At 38.1% G+C, this 15,699-nt stretch overlaps 1 protein-coding gene across 2 annotated transcripts in view; it reads left to right on the forward strand.

The window, feature by feature from the left end:
• The first annotated feature begins 5,467 nt into the window (after nt 1–5,467).
• The window catches only part of LOC105843018 (uncharacterized), a 75,469-nt gene continuing 65,237 nt past the window's right edge, over nt 5,468–15,699 (forward strand). For both annotated transcript variants that reach the window (XM_021346289.3, XM_012697940.4), the window contains exon 1: nt 5,468–5,807. The gene's annotated coding sequence lies outside the window, so the exon portion shown is untranslated. The remainder of the gene's footprint in view (nt 5,808–15,699) is intronic.

A 15,699-nucleotide genomic window follows, 5' to 3' on the forward strand; every position in this document is an offset into this window, starting at 1 on the left:
CTTTAAGGGACTGGAGATCGATTTCCACAACAAGAAAAACATTAATAGCGTTTAATAAAGCCAAAATCGGACCCGCAAAATGTGCTTAACTGGTAGCACAGTCTTTAATTGTTCGGATCTGAATCGTCATTTGTGAGGATCGAATGGAATAAACATTCTGTTCTAAGTTCGAAAAGATCTTCTTTTACGAAAAAGTTTATAGGTCATATAACATTGTGAATATATTCTGATCTCCCTGTGTTCAGAGCCTGGGCGAGGTAAGGAGGTTACCGCGGTCAACGCTGCAGCCAAATAGCGTAGCTCACCCCAAGGACGCTTGGCTGTCGGAGCCGGTTCTCTGAGAAATTGTTCGAGATGATACCATCATCTCGTTTTTATCATCGCATCGCCCACCACCGGAGTAGAGTTCATCCATACTACCTGGACCACAGTGGGTTTCCAGAGATCTTTTTTGCCACGTGCCATCCGGCTTTGGAATGAGCTTCCCTCCACGGTGTTTTCCGAGCGCTATGACATCTTTCGTGCTATGATATTTTTCTTGAAACGAGGCTTGTGGAGAGTATTTAACGGTAGCGGTAGGTGGCGGCTTAGCCCTGCCTCTGACATTGCTGACGTCCATAAGTGACGGTAACCACTCGCCATCAGGTGGGCCGTATGCTCGTCTGCCTACAAGGCAATAAAAAAAGCCTTGGACGCGAAACGAAGGTTTTGGATTATTGGCTGTCTTGGTACGGCGGCCGCGGTGCTGTTGTTATTCCGGAATACCGCGCTGGGTCAGAATCAGCCAGCTGGGTCGGGATGCGACACACCGCCAACCAGTGGCTGTTATAATCTTACTCTTCAGAGGCGCACTAGAGTGATATACCAGTAACCTATTAATTAATACGCTTTTATTAGCTTCAGACGATGTATGTAACGTAATCTTTGAACATGATTTTGACCCCCTTCAAAACGTCGGATTAACTCGAAACTTATTAAAGACCGATGACAATTCAATATTAAAAAAAAATAATGAAAAAATTGAAATTCAACTAAAAAATTAAAAATAATTAATAATAAAAACTAACAAAATACGTTTTTATAGAAAACCAACTAAAAATTGAAAATAAATTTTAATAAATTTGCATATATGTAGTAGTTATAAATATTTTATGAACAGATATGAGTAGAAGGATTATTTTGATAATATCCTGAAAGGCATCCCACATTTTTTTTACAATAAAATCACTTTTTCTTACACTATTTTTAATTCAAATCTATTTTCCTATTTTTTAGATGGATTTTCTATAAAAGCGTATTTTGTTAGTTTTTATAAACTATTATTTATTTTATGACAGATTTTTAGTCTCGTTTGTCATAAGACAATTGTCTTACCATCAAGACAGTTAATACCTCTCTGATCTCCGGAAACCTACAGTGGTTTTTAGTGTAGCTTGGTGAAAACGCCCGTGAATTTGTCTTGAACCTTTCTGAACACATCTGTATGTAACGTGCGGTGTGTACATGAGTGCTTACGTCGGTCGGCTTGTTAGCATTGCGTCAGAATTGTTAATGACACGGAGAACGCCAGCTCTCGGAACTGCCTGACTTTCACTGCTAAATAAACTAAGTCACAAAGGGCGGGGTATTAGGTTAAAGGAATAAATGATTAAGTCGAGTCGAGGTTTTGTTTGAGGTATTTCAGGCGGAGGTATGATTTAATTATGGTCGTTTGCTTGTAATTTAACGTCCGATGTATTTGTTGTGACTATTTTAAGAACTAGTGGTCCCGCAGTAGTCCAAATTCGACTATAATATAATTAATAGAAATTATATGTTTGAATATTATTATGGTTCTATTGTCAAAGACTATTATATTTGTATAATCACAGATTTTGCCAAGACTACACTGGAGACAAATAATATTAAAGATAAACAATATTAATCTATTCTCAATTTTACCAGAGACTATATGCAATATATGTATATGTGTGTGTGTCAAGTATATGGTAGTATGTGTAATGTTTTTTTTATTTAATGTAGTTTTTGTGCATATACTTAAAAAAAATTATTGCATTCTGCACTCCTTCTCTATATTCTCTATAAGTGTGGGAAATTTCATACTCCTCCGTCCGCGCAATTTTCGTAAAAAGAGATACAAAGTTTTTGCTTCACGTATTAATATATAGATACGTGTTCAATAACGACTACCACGACACAGGACGAGCCTTGTCTTATTAAAATTGAAACAGTCAGATTTATTGATTTGTATTGATGACGTACATCGAGATGCATCGTAATACAACGCTACTGCGGTGGCTCGAAGCGGTCGTTGCTAGTTTCAACGTTTTACTAGCGGCTCCATAGAAGCAAACTCTCGGAATCACAAGCTTAAGTACAGTCAATAAAATGTATATGAGTTTACGTAACATAAACTGTACTATCAACAGAAAGGTTTATTGGTGGGCGGACCAGGAAGAATGCTTCACTGTTAGATATTTGGGCCGCAGAGACGGCGGGCGATCATAGTCGACACTATAACATTTCTTAATATTCTCATGTCTTCATAATTTTATTAAATACTAATTACCCTTTTAAGTTCATTTATTCGTACAAGTCATCTAAAGTCAAACAGAAATATTTGTAGTTTAAAAACTAAAATAAACAGACTATAATAGCAAACCGAACTAACAATTGATTTCATCTTTTTTATTTCTTATCGATATCGGTCCACTACCTATACACCTACTGGTTTCGGCTTTATAAGATAATCTATCAGAGCGAAGTTATGTAATTATTTCCCTGTCTTCGGTATTTAATGCGTGTCCAAATTTTCAAAGTTGCACGTCTTGAAATCATTAAAATTATGTCGAAAGATTCTGTTATATACATAAATAATAGTTTAAAAAAACTAAAAATATACGCTTTTATAGAAAGTCCAACTAAAAAATAGAAAATAAATTTTAATAAATTTGAATTAAAAATAGTGTAAGAAAAAATCGTTTTATTGTAAAATGATTGGGGTATAATTGAGGGGGAGGGGGGAATAATTGGGGTCGGAACAGCTAATTTTTCTCTTCCATTCTCTTCTATCAGCCGTTAGCTTCACACTCATTACTTTCTCTCTCATATCATCATTCACACGCAGGTATTTTGTCTATTATTACAGAATCCGATACGCAATTAACGTCAGCGATACTATAACGGTTTATCTTAATACATTATTAACTCATTTATCAATATATTACAAGTCGTCTAAATACTCTTTCGTGTCATCTTTGTATTCATGGCCGAACGTAAACACAATTCAGCCCTCTGAATAATATCAAGACTGTTACCTACGTTAGCTTAAGTGACAAAGTAAAACCGAACTTATGTGTAACTATTTAGATTCATTTTTAAGCAAACACATTGACCTTTTAATAGTTAATTGCGCAGGCATTAAGAGAGTTTTGAGAGTTTGAATACCATATTAAAGTATTTTTCAGTGCAAAGTATGTATGTGTGTGTTGAAATTAATTTGTAAGAGCATGCAGATGTATCTAAGGCGCAAACCAGTCAATTGTTTGTGTTGATTCTAGGTATCTTTATATAACTGAGATATCTATGTTTGTTAACAAAAAAAATTATTTTGTTTAGTACCTAGTGTTATTTTTATGAAAAACTTTACAAAAACCCTTTTTATTCCACCTATCTGAGAAACAATTTAATAACAAGACAAAAAGAAATTGTAAGGCATAAAACTAATCTAAATCCTGAGTTGTGAGTAATTACTTTCAATTTTCCAATTTTGTTTCTCTGTATAATTAGATAAACATAAGACTCCTGGTAGTAGTACTCAAAGGTTACAATGGTGAAGAAATTTTGAAATTTTGAGTCGGCATCAGATGAGTACTTGCGTGCTAAAAGTGTGAGTGATGCATTTCCCGCCGTTTCGTCTTTGTGGCCATATTATATACCGAATCGGTGGTAGACTCGTGGTTGTTACTACTATAATTGGGATGAAATAGAGTCTCAGTAAAATAGTGATTATTTATTGAAAGTCTAGTGGACTTTTTGAAAGAGCCCGAGAAGCGACGTCCAGCGACTTTGTTTCATTTTTCCACATTTGTGCAGTATCACAGATGATAAACAGTCAATAAACCATCGCTATTACACAATTGAATGTAAAGAAACACTCAATTAACAAAAGGAAACTATTCACATAATTTCGTATCTTGCACCGCGTCTAAAAGCCTGAAATCGTCTTATCGTAAAGATGAAATTCAAAGTCAAACAAACAGCCCGACCTTTTAAGTTCTTGTAATGCATGGAAACGCTAATGTTTTATTTTAAATTTTTTTATTAGACAGCGGTTGGCAGAATACTTTTATATATAACGGCCGTCTGGTGTAGTGGTAAGTGACATGGTCACTACATAAGGGGGTCGCGGGTTCGAATCCCGCAAAGGGAAGATATTTGTATGATAAATATAAATGTATTTTCCAGGGTTATGGATGTATATTAAATATATGTATGTGTATAATAAAAATCTTACATTTATTTCCGTTATCTGGTACCTGTAACACAAGTTCTTTACGAACTTATCACGGGAACAGTTAACGTGGCGTGATTGTTAGTAAATATTTATTTATTATTATTTTATTTATTATGTCAACGAATGCTACACAAAGACAAGCGCTTCAAACTCAATTGTACTATTTAGCATAGTAGAATATTGCTGATAGACTGCCCAACCTATATTTTAATCAGTAATTTGCTGTGAGACAATCTCCAAGTGTATGTCACATTTGAGAATGAGGTGGTTAAGTTATTACCAAATACTATTAACTTCTAGTTTTTAAGTAGCAATGCGAGATGGCTCGTAGTGGGAATTGGTTGCTTCATAACAATATTTTTCGAATTGTTAAGGTTTTTTTCCCATGGCCATTGATGGAGGAGCATTACAAAAACAAACTTTTTCAAGTAACATGTGAACGAATAATTCGATATAAGTTTTCCTACGTTTTTCCTTCATACGAACGTGCCTAGACAACAAATGGAGTGAACACCGATGCTTTTGAAAGTATAAGCCGTCTCTTGCTTGTATATGGTAAATTTGGTTGTGTTTCAGATCGGCTTTTCGTTTCACGCATGCGCATTTAAGCAAGTGAACAGATCCCTAAAGATGAACATAGATAGAAGCTACATAATATTATTTTTGTTAATATATTTTTTAATTTTTTTAATTACATGATTTGGCTTTTTATCTACATTTGTCTTTTATTTATAGTTAATTAGTTTTATAATTATTGAAAATTCAAAAGTATATTTGTTGTGTTATTAACAAAAAAATAATTTAAACATTATATTTGTTTCCAATAAAGTATTTGGGATTTTTTTTTGTTTCTAATAGAAGATTAAGGAATACGAATACACGAACACGAGTTACGCAAGAGGGGGAGGAGCAGCGTACGTAGCTTCGATCGGTCGCCGAGCCAGAGTCAGCCTCTGAAACCCGCGGGATCTCCCGGGCACGGTCGCATCCCGCCGTACAAATAGCCGGGCGTTGGGAATTTCGATTTTAAATACCTTTGATAAATCGAGAAAAAAAAAAACAACATTACATGTCAAAACATGCGTTCGCGCGTTTTTTATCTGTCAATGTGATTTTTTTTTCGTTTCATTATGTGATCAACGTGGTCGCTCGCTCGATGCTAAAGTGTGATAACGTGACCTTTGTTATATTAGACAAACTGTTTTTGTTGATTAAACATTACTATTGTATTAAAGTGACGGCACTTCGGACACTGTGAACGTTGCAATTGGACGAATCATGTGATTTTTTGGTAGGTAAATGTTTGAACTATCATTGTGTATGCATTTAATTCATTAAATAAATTATTTAGTAGGTAATGTGACAGCAGGTGACTACCATTTTATGTTACAATTTAAAAGTACAGTAAATTATATAATATAAGATACATTTCGCAAATAAAACGGTCAAATACAATTTAAGAACATAGTGAACCCAGATAAGTAAAATTCAACACCGATAAGATAGGTCTTTTTAATGAAATAAAAATATTTTAGGAAAAGGTTTTCTCAGCGCTACGATATTGTATTGTGTTGAGCAAACCTTCAGACAAGGTGCGAATGATTTTTGATGTTATTTAGTCAAGGATAGTATCCCGAAATTCATTTTTCGACAACATTTCATTACTTTATATCGGATTTAGTTATAATCTGCACATAAATCGCAAAATATATAGAAAAATATTGAAGGAAATAATTTATTTATACAATCCTCACTGTTCATAGCTGAGATGGCATTTTTCTAAACTCGCAATTTTAAACGACTTGAACTTGAAACCTCAAGCGCCTAACGAAGCTCAACCTAAGGCTTGAAGTGCGTTCTGCTGAATCATATTGTAGTCAATTGTGAGTACTTAACGTAATATCGAAAAAGGGAACATCCATTGCCTTACCATTATCTGCCGGAGTAGAGTTCACCAGTTTCACCCGGAACCAGTTACTAGTGTTTTCTGCAACACAGCTCACGGAACTTGACAATGGCCTATTCTATTTTTATTTAGCGAGTCCATATCTCTAAATGGTACTTATGAGCCGGCCAGTTTATTGGCCACTCACAAGAAAAGTATCAAGCTTGGACTGGGTAAATGATAATAGATTTTCTGTTTTATGAGATTTTGTTAATGTTAGACTTGTACAATGAGAGTGTTGTGTTTACACGGGATAATGTGCAATCTGAGCATCCGTATTTAATTAACTGCGATTAAGATGATTCTTGAATCTTTCACTTCAACAACGAGGGTTAACTGGAAGAGAATGTTTGCATGGCGTTAAGTTGGCCTTTGTACAATGTTTTTGTGCAATAAAGAATTTTCAATCAATCAATCAATTAATTAGGATAAGTGCTCTGAGGAATTGTTCGAGATGATACCGGCATCTCGTTTTTACCATCGCACCGCCCGCCACCGGAGTAGAGTTCATCCATACTACCTAGAGCCACTGCGGTCATCCACAGTGCGTTTCCAGAGACCTTTTTTGCCACGTACCATCCGGCTATGGGATGAGCTCCCCTCTACGGTGTTTCCTTATGCTATGACATGACATGAGCGCTATGACATGTCCTTCTTCAAACGAAGCTTGTGGAGAGTATTAAGCGGTAGGCAGCGGCTTGGCTCTGCCCCTGGCATTGCTGAAGTCCATGGGCGACGGTAACCACTGACCATTAGCTGGGCCGTATGCTCGTCTGCCTACTGCTTGCCTGCTAAGGGCAATAAAAAAAAAGATGATGTACCAATTGGCCATATTATGCGTACATAATTGTAGGCCGCTAAAACATTCTAATCGCCCTAATGATATTTGTAAGAAATATCAGGTATTGAAGTTCAGAATTACAAAAATTCACCACGTCACCGTCTGACAGATTGGTCCCCTGAGATTTCCGACAAATTTTGCTTTTTAGTGCATACGGCGTCGATCATAAATGACAATGGTCAGGACTAGATAATAAAATAAGGTATTCGCCTTGTAGTTCTCATACAAGGTGTCAATATTCGCATTATTTTATGAAGACTGCCCTAGCTATTGTCAAAGATTACCGTCGATCAGTATTAATTTAAGAACTTGAACGAGGCTTCAGAAAAGGCACGAAGCAGAAGTTGCTCGGATCTGTCATTAGTATTGTAAATTTCTATCACTTTACGATGGCTACACTAAAAGTATCGGGAATGGAATATTTCCACTGTTCCTGTCATATTAAAATATTTTTAATTGAAAACTCCTTGGTTTTAAAAATCGAATACCATTTATTTATTTAAAAAAAGATTCTCGGTCTTGTCACGAGGTTTTGTCAAACTTGTTTAGTCGTTGAGAAAAGGGAATTGACTCGAGAAAATTCAAGAGCGATGATTTATTATGACTTTCGAAGTGGTTTAACACAAAAACAGTGTGTTGGCCGGATGATTTCTGCATTTGGTGATGAAGCCCCATCCAAAACCACAATTTATCGCTGGTTTGCTGAGTTTCAACGTGGACGTGTCAAGCTCAGTGATGATCCCCGTCAAGGTCGTCCAAAACTGCAGTCACCCAAGAAAACGTTGATGCTGTGCGTAAGCTGATTGAGGAAGATCGACATGTGACATACCGCGAAATTCAGGCAACTTTAGACATTGGCATGAGTCAAATACAAATAATCTTGCATGAACAATTAGGTGTAAAAAAGTTGTTTTCCCGATGGATACCGCATTCGCTCTGTGAAGAGCAAAAAGCGGCTCGCGTTACTTGGTGCGTCAGAACTCTCGAAAGATTCCACGTAGGATCCTCAAATGCTGTATACAACATTGTATCAGGTGACGAATCCTGGATATACGCGTACGAACCCGAAACAAAAAACCAGTCACGAGTTTGGGTGTTCGAAAATGAGTTAAAGCCAACAAAAATTGTTCGTTCACGGAGTGTTGCAAAAAAAATGGTGGCCACGTTTGTCTCCAAAACCGGCCATGTTACGACTATTCCTCTTGAGGGACAAAGAACGGTTAATGCAGAATGGTATGCTAGCATTTGTTTGCCACAGGTCGTTTCTGAACTCCGTAAAGAGAACTGCAACCGCCGCATCATCCTCCATCACGACAATGCGAGTTCTCACACCGCGCACAGTACAAAAGAGTTTTTGGAGCAAGAAAACATAGAATTATTAGACCATCCGCCGTACAGCCCCGACCTAAGCCCTAATGGTTTCTATACTTTCCCTAAAATAAAGAATAAATTCCGTGGACAGAGATTTTCATCACCTGAAGAAGCTGTGGACGCCTACAAAACGGCCATTTTGGAGACCCCAACTTCCGAATGGAATGGTTGTTTCAATGATTGGTTCCATCGTATGGAAAAATGTGTCAAATTTCGCGGAGAATACTTCGAAAAGCAATAAATACATTTTTAAATAGTAATGTTGTGTCACTTCGTTAATTCCCGAAATTTTCAGTGCCGCCTATGTATCGCTGATGGCATTGTGAATTGGCAAGGCCTGATGAGAAAAGACCAAACAAACAATAGTGTTCGCCAAGCAATCGTGTATTCTTGTTCGAAGAATTGGATGCCTTTATGCAATATCATTGACACTTGAACCCTGTACACACAAAAATACCAGTTCTTCATAAGCGAGACCGCGGCCAAGAACCAAGAAATCTGAACAAACCCAAACTGATTCCAAAGCTGTAAAGAAAACGGAATAAAAATTTGTCAGGTTTTATTTGTCACATAAAGCTACTTCTTCATCGTCGAGCTCGTAAAGTATTTTTAAAAATGAAATGTATTCAGAACGCATCACCTTTGCTGCTAGATATTCGTTCACAATAAACGTCTGCCCTAGAAACGCGGCATGAACTGCATCTTGCAGTGATGGCCGAGGGCGATACGAAGCACGTACCTATCCAGGAATATCCATATTTTATAAACGGCGCTTCGTGTGACCAGGTCAGCTTCGTGCCGGAACGTGTTGAAGACACCGATATTTAGATCGAGTTATTAATTTCGTGTTTGCTTTTATTACACGAAGCCACTTCAATATTGTTGCGAAGCTACTTCAGGTTTGAGAGATGCGACAGCCATAATTTCAAAGAAATCGAGGCCTTTGATTCATGTGTGAACAGATGACATAAATAAACTCTGGACAACGTAGTTTTTTCATAATCTTAGTCATCTACAACCTTTTGAACGAGAAAATGTTTTCCGAAATGATTTACGGTCTGAAAGTATTTTTATTTTTCCCGTATAATATATTATCCGGACAATGTTGCCGGACTTATGGATTTAATAACATTTTTGGAGGAATTTAGAGGAAGCAACATATACGAGAAAGATCTTTCATTGAGCGGGTGTGTTTGCTCGGTAGATCGAGATAGTCTGAATGTTATATGCAAGCTAATCTAGGAAAGGTTGTTAGCGCGATTCAGAATTGTGATAGCCAAGTCCACAACATGAGTTTTTAGTAATAGAATTTTAGTTCTGCTCATTATCGATACAAGTGAACTCTGGAAGGCTGTATTCCTAGGCAACAATGAACGACGGAAAAAAGATTTTCATGTATGCTTTTACAGACTGTATCTAGCATCATTACAGACTTTTACGCGAACAAGGAAACATTTCAAGTCCATCAAAAATTCCTTTACATATTATTCCTCAGTAAGGAGTAAGGACAAATTATAAAACTTATTGCGACTAAATTAATAAATTTGCGTAATAATTGGTGCTAGGACGCAGTGTGCAGCCGCAACGACAGAGGGTTTTTCGCATTGATTTTTATCGTGAAACTTCCTTCCTTCCCTGTGTTTCAAACTTCCTTGACCTCCCTGGGCGTCTAATGCCAACATCATTATCAAACCTGACTACAGGACGCGTCGTAGTATTCAGGGAACAATGTGGGCGGCCAGTTACTTCTAGAATCATTACGTAAGTGGTAATTTATTTTAGTACACTGTCGATTAAGGTTCTAACTGCGGATTGCGGATGGGATTGGCTCAATCTCTAAGATGCATGGAACATATCGGTCCTCCGGCGACGCGAACATAGCTAGTCATAATTAGTTACATTAAAAAAACAAAAGGAGGGTAGGTAGATAGGAAGGTAGTTATGAATGAACGAATCACAATACGCTACAAAACAACTCGGGTTCGTAAACACTCAATCGTCGAACAAATAAGAGAATTTCCTAATAAGGAAACAAACGGACGGTGTACCGACATCAGGCGCCATTAAATAATGTAAACAAAAGACCGTTTTGAAAGCTTCTGAGAAGCTTTAAGGCTCGTTCACATGTTTATGAATACTTATTTAATTTTATACTCGAAGACTATAATGATTGTGTTATAATTTCTCAACCCCATGTATTTTGGCGTGCTGGTTTTTGTCATATACGTGCAGATAATTTCGCAAGCCACTTGGTGTTGAATGATAACTGGAGACTATAAGCTAAACATAAATATGGGACTCAGTTTGACAGTTTTTTACTGGTGGTAGGACCTCTTGTGAGTCCGCACGGGTAGGCACCACCGCCCTGCTTATTTCTGCCGTGAAGCAGTAATGCGTTTGGGTTTGAAAGGTGGGGCAGCCGTTGTAACTATACTGAGACCTTTGAACTTATATCTCAAGGTGGGTGGCGGCATTTACGTTGTAGATGTTTATGGGCTCCGGTAACCACTTAACATCAGGTGGGCTGTAAGCTCGTCCACCTATGCATGCAATAAAAAAATGCACAAAAAGCAATTTCTCGTTAGGATTTTATTTTTCAATATTATATGTATTTATGGCCGATATGAAGATCGCCTTGTGAAGCCAGTCACCCCAACCAAACATCTTTATGAGGTAAAGAAACGATACTTCAAAGTGATGGTTTCCATGTCGCATTGTTTAATTTATTGTTTATTGAAGCAACAGGGAAACGGGATTGTAACAGCTTATATTAGTTTCTAGTACATTTTCTAAGTTGTTATTGGACCCACGACCCGCGATATTTGGGCACTCAATCATAATTGTGTATAATGACTGTACCATACTTTAAACCAAGACGCTTAAATGCTTTGTGGCTGTATCATCATCATCAGCCTGTATCTTTCCGGTACTGGATGTATGCCTCTCTCATAGTCCGCCATAATGAACGATCCTCCACCATCCAATCTTCTCTAGCATATCGCTACAAGTGTCATCGGTCCACCGGGCAGGGGAACGCCTAGCACTGCGCCCACCGGTACGTGGTCTCCAGTCCAGAATGCGTCTGCTCCATCGACCATGGGTTCGGCGACACGTATATCCGGCCCATTGCCACTTAGCTTGCTAATATTTAGGGCTATGTCGGTTACTTTGGTTCTTTGACGGATTCCCTCATTTCTGACCCGATCCATCAAAGAAACTCCTTTCCATAGCACGCTGAATGACATTGAACTTACCGACCAGACTTGCGGTCAATGTCCACGTTTCAGCGCCATATGTCATAACCGGTAGCAAGCAAGCGTTGAAGACTTTTGTCTTTAAGCATTGCGGCAGTATAAAGTTTGATTACTGTGCTGACTCCCATTTTTTCTGAGTTCTGTGCCGGACAAAAAGTGCAAGAGAATCCCTTAGTAGGTCTGTTGAATACCTTTTGCTTTTCAGTGACGTTCGTCTCTATAGATGGAAGGGAAGTCATAAACAGCAAGCTCTCTTTTTTTTATTGCTTAGATGGGTGGACGAGCTCATAGTTTACCTGGTGTTAAGTGGTCACTGAAGCCCATGGACATCTACAATGTAAATGCACCACCCACCTTGAGATATAAGTTCTAAGGTCTCAGTATAATTGAAACGGCTACCCCACCCTTCAAACCGAAACGCATTGCTGCTTTACGGCAGAAAAAGGCGGGGTGGTGGTACCTAAGTGCGTGGACTCACAAGAGGTCCTACCACCAGTAACCCTCTTGGCGGAGGGGATCTCGGGATTCTATGTCAGTTCCAAAAAAGATAGTGGCACCCATTTAAAAGTTTGCGAACCTAGTATTGCAACCGACTTTCCTAATTATGATATCTACGGAATGAGGTAGGACATTGCTACTAACATACGAATCACTAATGCAATGATCGTGGTGACGGCATTTTTGGCTGTGATCCGAATATGTCATTACCCATATTATTGATACTTCGACTAATGTCACAAGATAAATGTCAATATTTACGTTTGTGGGCTTCGGCTTAAAGCTAGGTGGGTCGTCAGCCCATCTTTCTAGTTCAATAAAAATCTATTAATGTTAGTAACAATTTATATCTGCGATCATATTTAATCACATTAACCTTGTAATAGGCTGTTAAAATTATGAAAATGTTCAGGAGTTCGCGTCGGTCGAATTAAAGAGTAATGATGGAGAAAGACGGACGAAGTCAATTTTCTTTTGAGTTCAGTAAAAAACGATGAAGCTATGAAGACTCTCGACCGGCGAGCTTTTTCCAATTTTATTCTAAATTGTGTTTAAATGGTTTTAGCTTTTTAAGTTTTTGAGAGTTACTCATGATTAGAAATGAATTGAGGATTAATTTAGTGGCCGAATTCGCATTTAGTAGTCGAGCCGTTCTTTCCTGTCCACGGCGGGGCAAAAATATTTTACATCATTGCTATAAGCAAGCATTTTTTTTTCTTTTTTTTTTTATTGCTTAGATTCTTGGACGAGCTCATAGCCCACCTGGTGTTAAGTGGTTGCTGGAGACCATAGACATCTACAATGTAAATGCACCACCCACCTTGAGATATAAGTTCTAAGGTCTCAGTATAATTGGAACGGCTACCCCACCCTTCAAACCGAAACGCATTGCTGCTTTACGGCAGAAAAAGGCGGGGTGGTGGTACCTACCCGTGCAGACTCACAAGAGGTCCTACCACCAGTAATACACTACATAATTTGGTTTACACATCTGAGAATGTTTAGATCTCACAGAAAAATACGCTCCATTTTTTTTGGTTTTTGTAAAATAATTGGTTGGAATCTTACTTAAAAATATAAGTATAATCGTCACTTAGAAAGATAATTTATTTTGTATATTGTATGAACGAGTTGACGCCGCATCTGATGTTAACAGTTGCCGGAGTCGGTAGATAGATACGCGTCGTGAATACCGCCACCCACCTTGAGACATGAGGTTTTCTAGGTCTTAATTGTGTTGTCCAATAGCTGATCCCCCTTCGAACCGGAATGTATTACTGTACGAGATAACACTACGTACAAAATAAAATAAAATAAAAAATTTACAATTTTCTGTTTCAGTATTTTTTTATTGCCCTTGTAGGCAGACGAGCATACAGGCCACCTGGTGATGAGTGGTTACCGTCTCCCATGGACTTCAGCAATTTCTGTGGTAGAGCCAAGCCGCGGTCTATAGTTACGGAGTAGTAGTAAGTTAAGTGGTAGTAGTATTCGTTTATTCTTAGAGTCTTGCTCATGAAGTGTGCTGGTAAATATCAGCATTTATATAAAGCCTTATACAAAGATTTTTCTCAAACAAGAAATACAAGCGTAATGTACACATATTTTCATCAAATTAAACAATTCTTATGAGTTCAGCAGCTTTCTCATTATCTTTTAAGGCTCGTTTTGTTCGTAATTGACGCGTTTACCCTTGGCCCGATAGCAAGGTGGATATATCCTCACGGCCAAGAGGGGCCCATAGCCTTCGGGGAAATACCGTGTTTATTACGTACTCTAATGAAGTACGTATCATTCAGGATTGTGTGAATATAAATAGGCTTATAATGATTGATCTTAAGGCAAAGGATGCAGTATGAAAAAATATATTCAACATGTCATTCAGCATCAAATATTTTACGGTTGGATCTCGGGTTTTTTTCTTCTTAGTAGTCGTATACTCTTGATAGAGTGGTCGTGGTCATGCATCAGTCGAATCCTGCGATACCGATGCTCTTGGGATGCGACGCCATGTGGCACGGTGTTTCGAAGAGTGAGAGCACTCATTTATGTTGGTGTGAGTCAGATTTTATGAGGTCCATCGTGATGGAGATCGTCCGCGAGATATTTTGCCCTCGACTTTCCCTTGCACTACCAGCCGCTTAAAGGAGTCCTCATTACGAGTGATGTGCCCGAAGAACTTGAGGATTCGCGTTTGGACTGCTGACGATAGTCTCTCCTTGATGTTGAGCTCTTTCAGGATCGAAACTTTGGTACGCGGTTCATGGAATTCTGAGGAGACGTCTTCAACGCCATATTTCAAGTGCCTCAATCTGACGACGGTCTTGCACCCTCAGCGTCCGGGTTTTTATTGTCATTATATTGCTTACTAGCTGACCCGGCAGACTTCGTAGTGCCTCAATCGATAAATAAAATAAAATAAACTTAAAACAAACAAAAGGAATCCGTCCGATGGGGGGGACATCAAAGGAAAAACTATATTGTTATTTTTATTTAATTCCGAGCATTTTCATATTTATTTTAAACCTTTTAAACCTTCTCTGGACTTCCACTAATAATTAAAAATCAAAATTATCCAAATCGGTCCAGCTGTTCTCGAGTTTTAGCGAGACTAACGAACAGCAATTCATTTTTATATATATATAGATAACGTTTCGAATACTTTACAGTTTTCGTGGTCACCATCCCTGGTCATCATGTCAGTATTTTCAGGAGTTTCACAAAATGATGTTAGAAATGAACAGCTTAAATACCTAGTCAGGTCATAAATTCTGTCACATGTTTAATGTAAAATAATTGAAACAAGTTTATTCATTATGTAACCATTCCTATACCAAAATGAACTTAACAAAACATAGATTCTTATGACACTAAAGTTTATTCAAAATGACCTCCGTGATTTTGAATACAGGCCTTCAATCTGCGCGGCCAGTCGTCTATCGCAGCACGAACGAGGTCCATGTCAATATCGGCGACTGCCTTAATCAAGGATGTCTTGAGTGACTCCAAATTGGGATGAGGCTTTGAGCACGCCTTTTCCTCCAAGTGTTGCCATATCTTGTAATCTAACGGATTCAAATCTGGACTGGAGGAGGGCCAGTCTTCGTGCCGGATGAAGTCGATTTCACGCGCCGCCAGCCAGTCTTGTGTGCTCTTCGCTCTATGAGCTGGCGCCGAATCTTGTTGGAATACCCAGTGCCTGTTATTGAACATGGTATGAGAAACAGGTTCCACAAGGTTCGTCAGGACTGTATTTTGATACACAACTGCATTC

Source organism: Bombyx mori, chromosome 8 (assembly GCF_030269925.1).
Source record: "Bombyx mori chromosome 8, ASM3026992v2".
Lineage (NCBI taxonomy): Eukaryota > Metazoa > Arthropoda > Insecta > Lepidoptera > Bombycidae > Bombyx > Bombyx mori.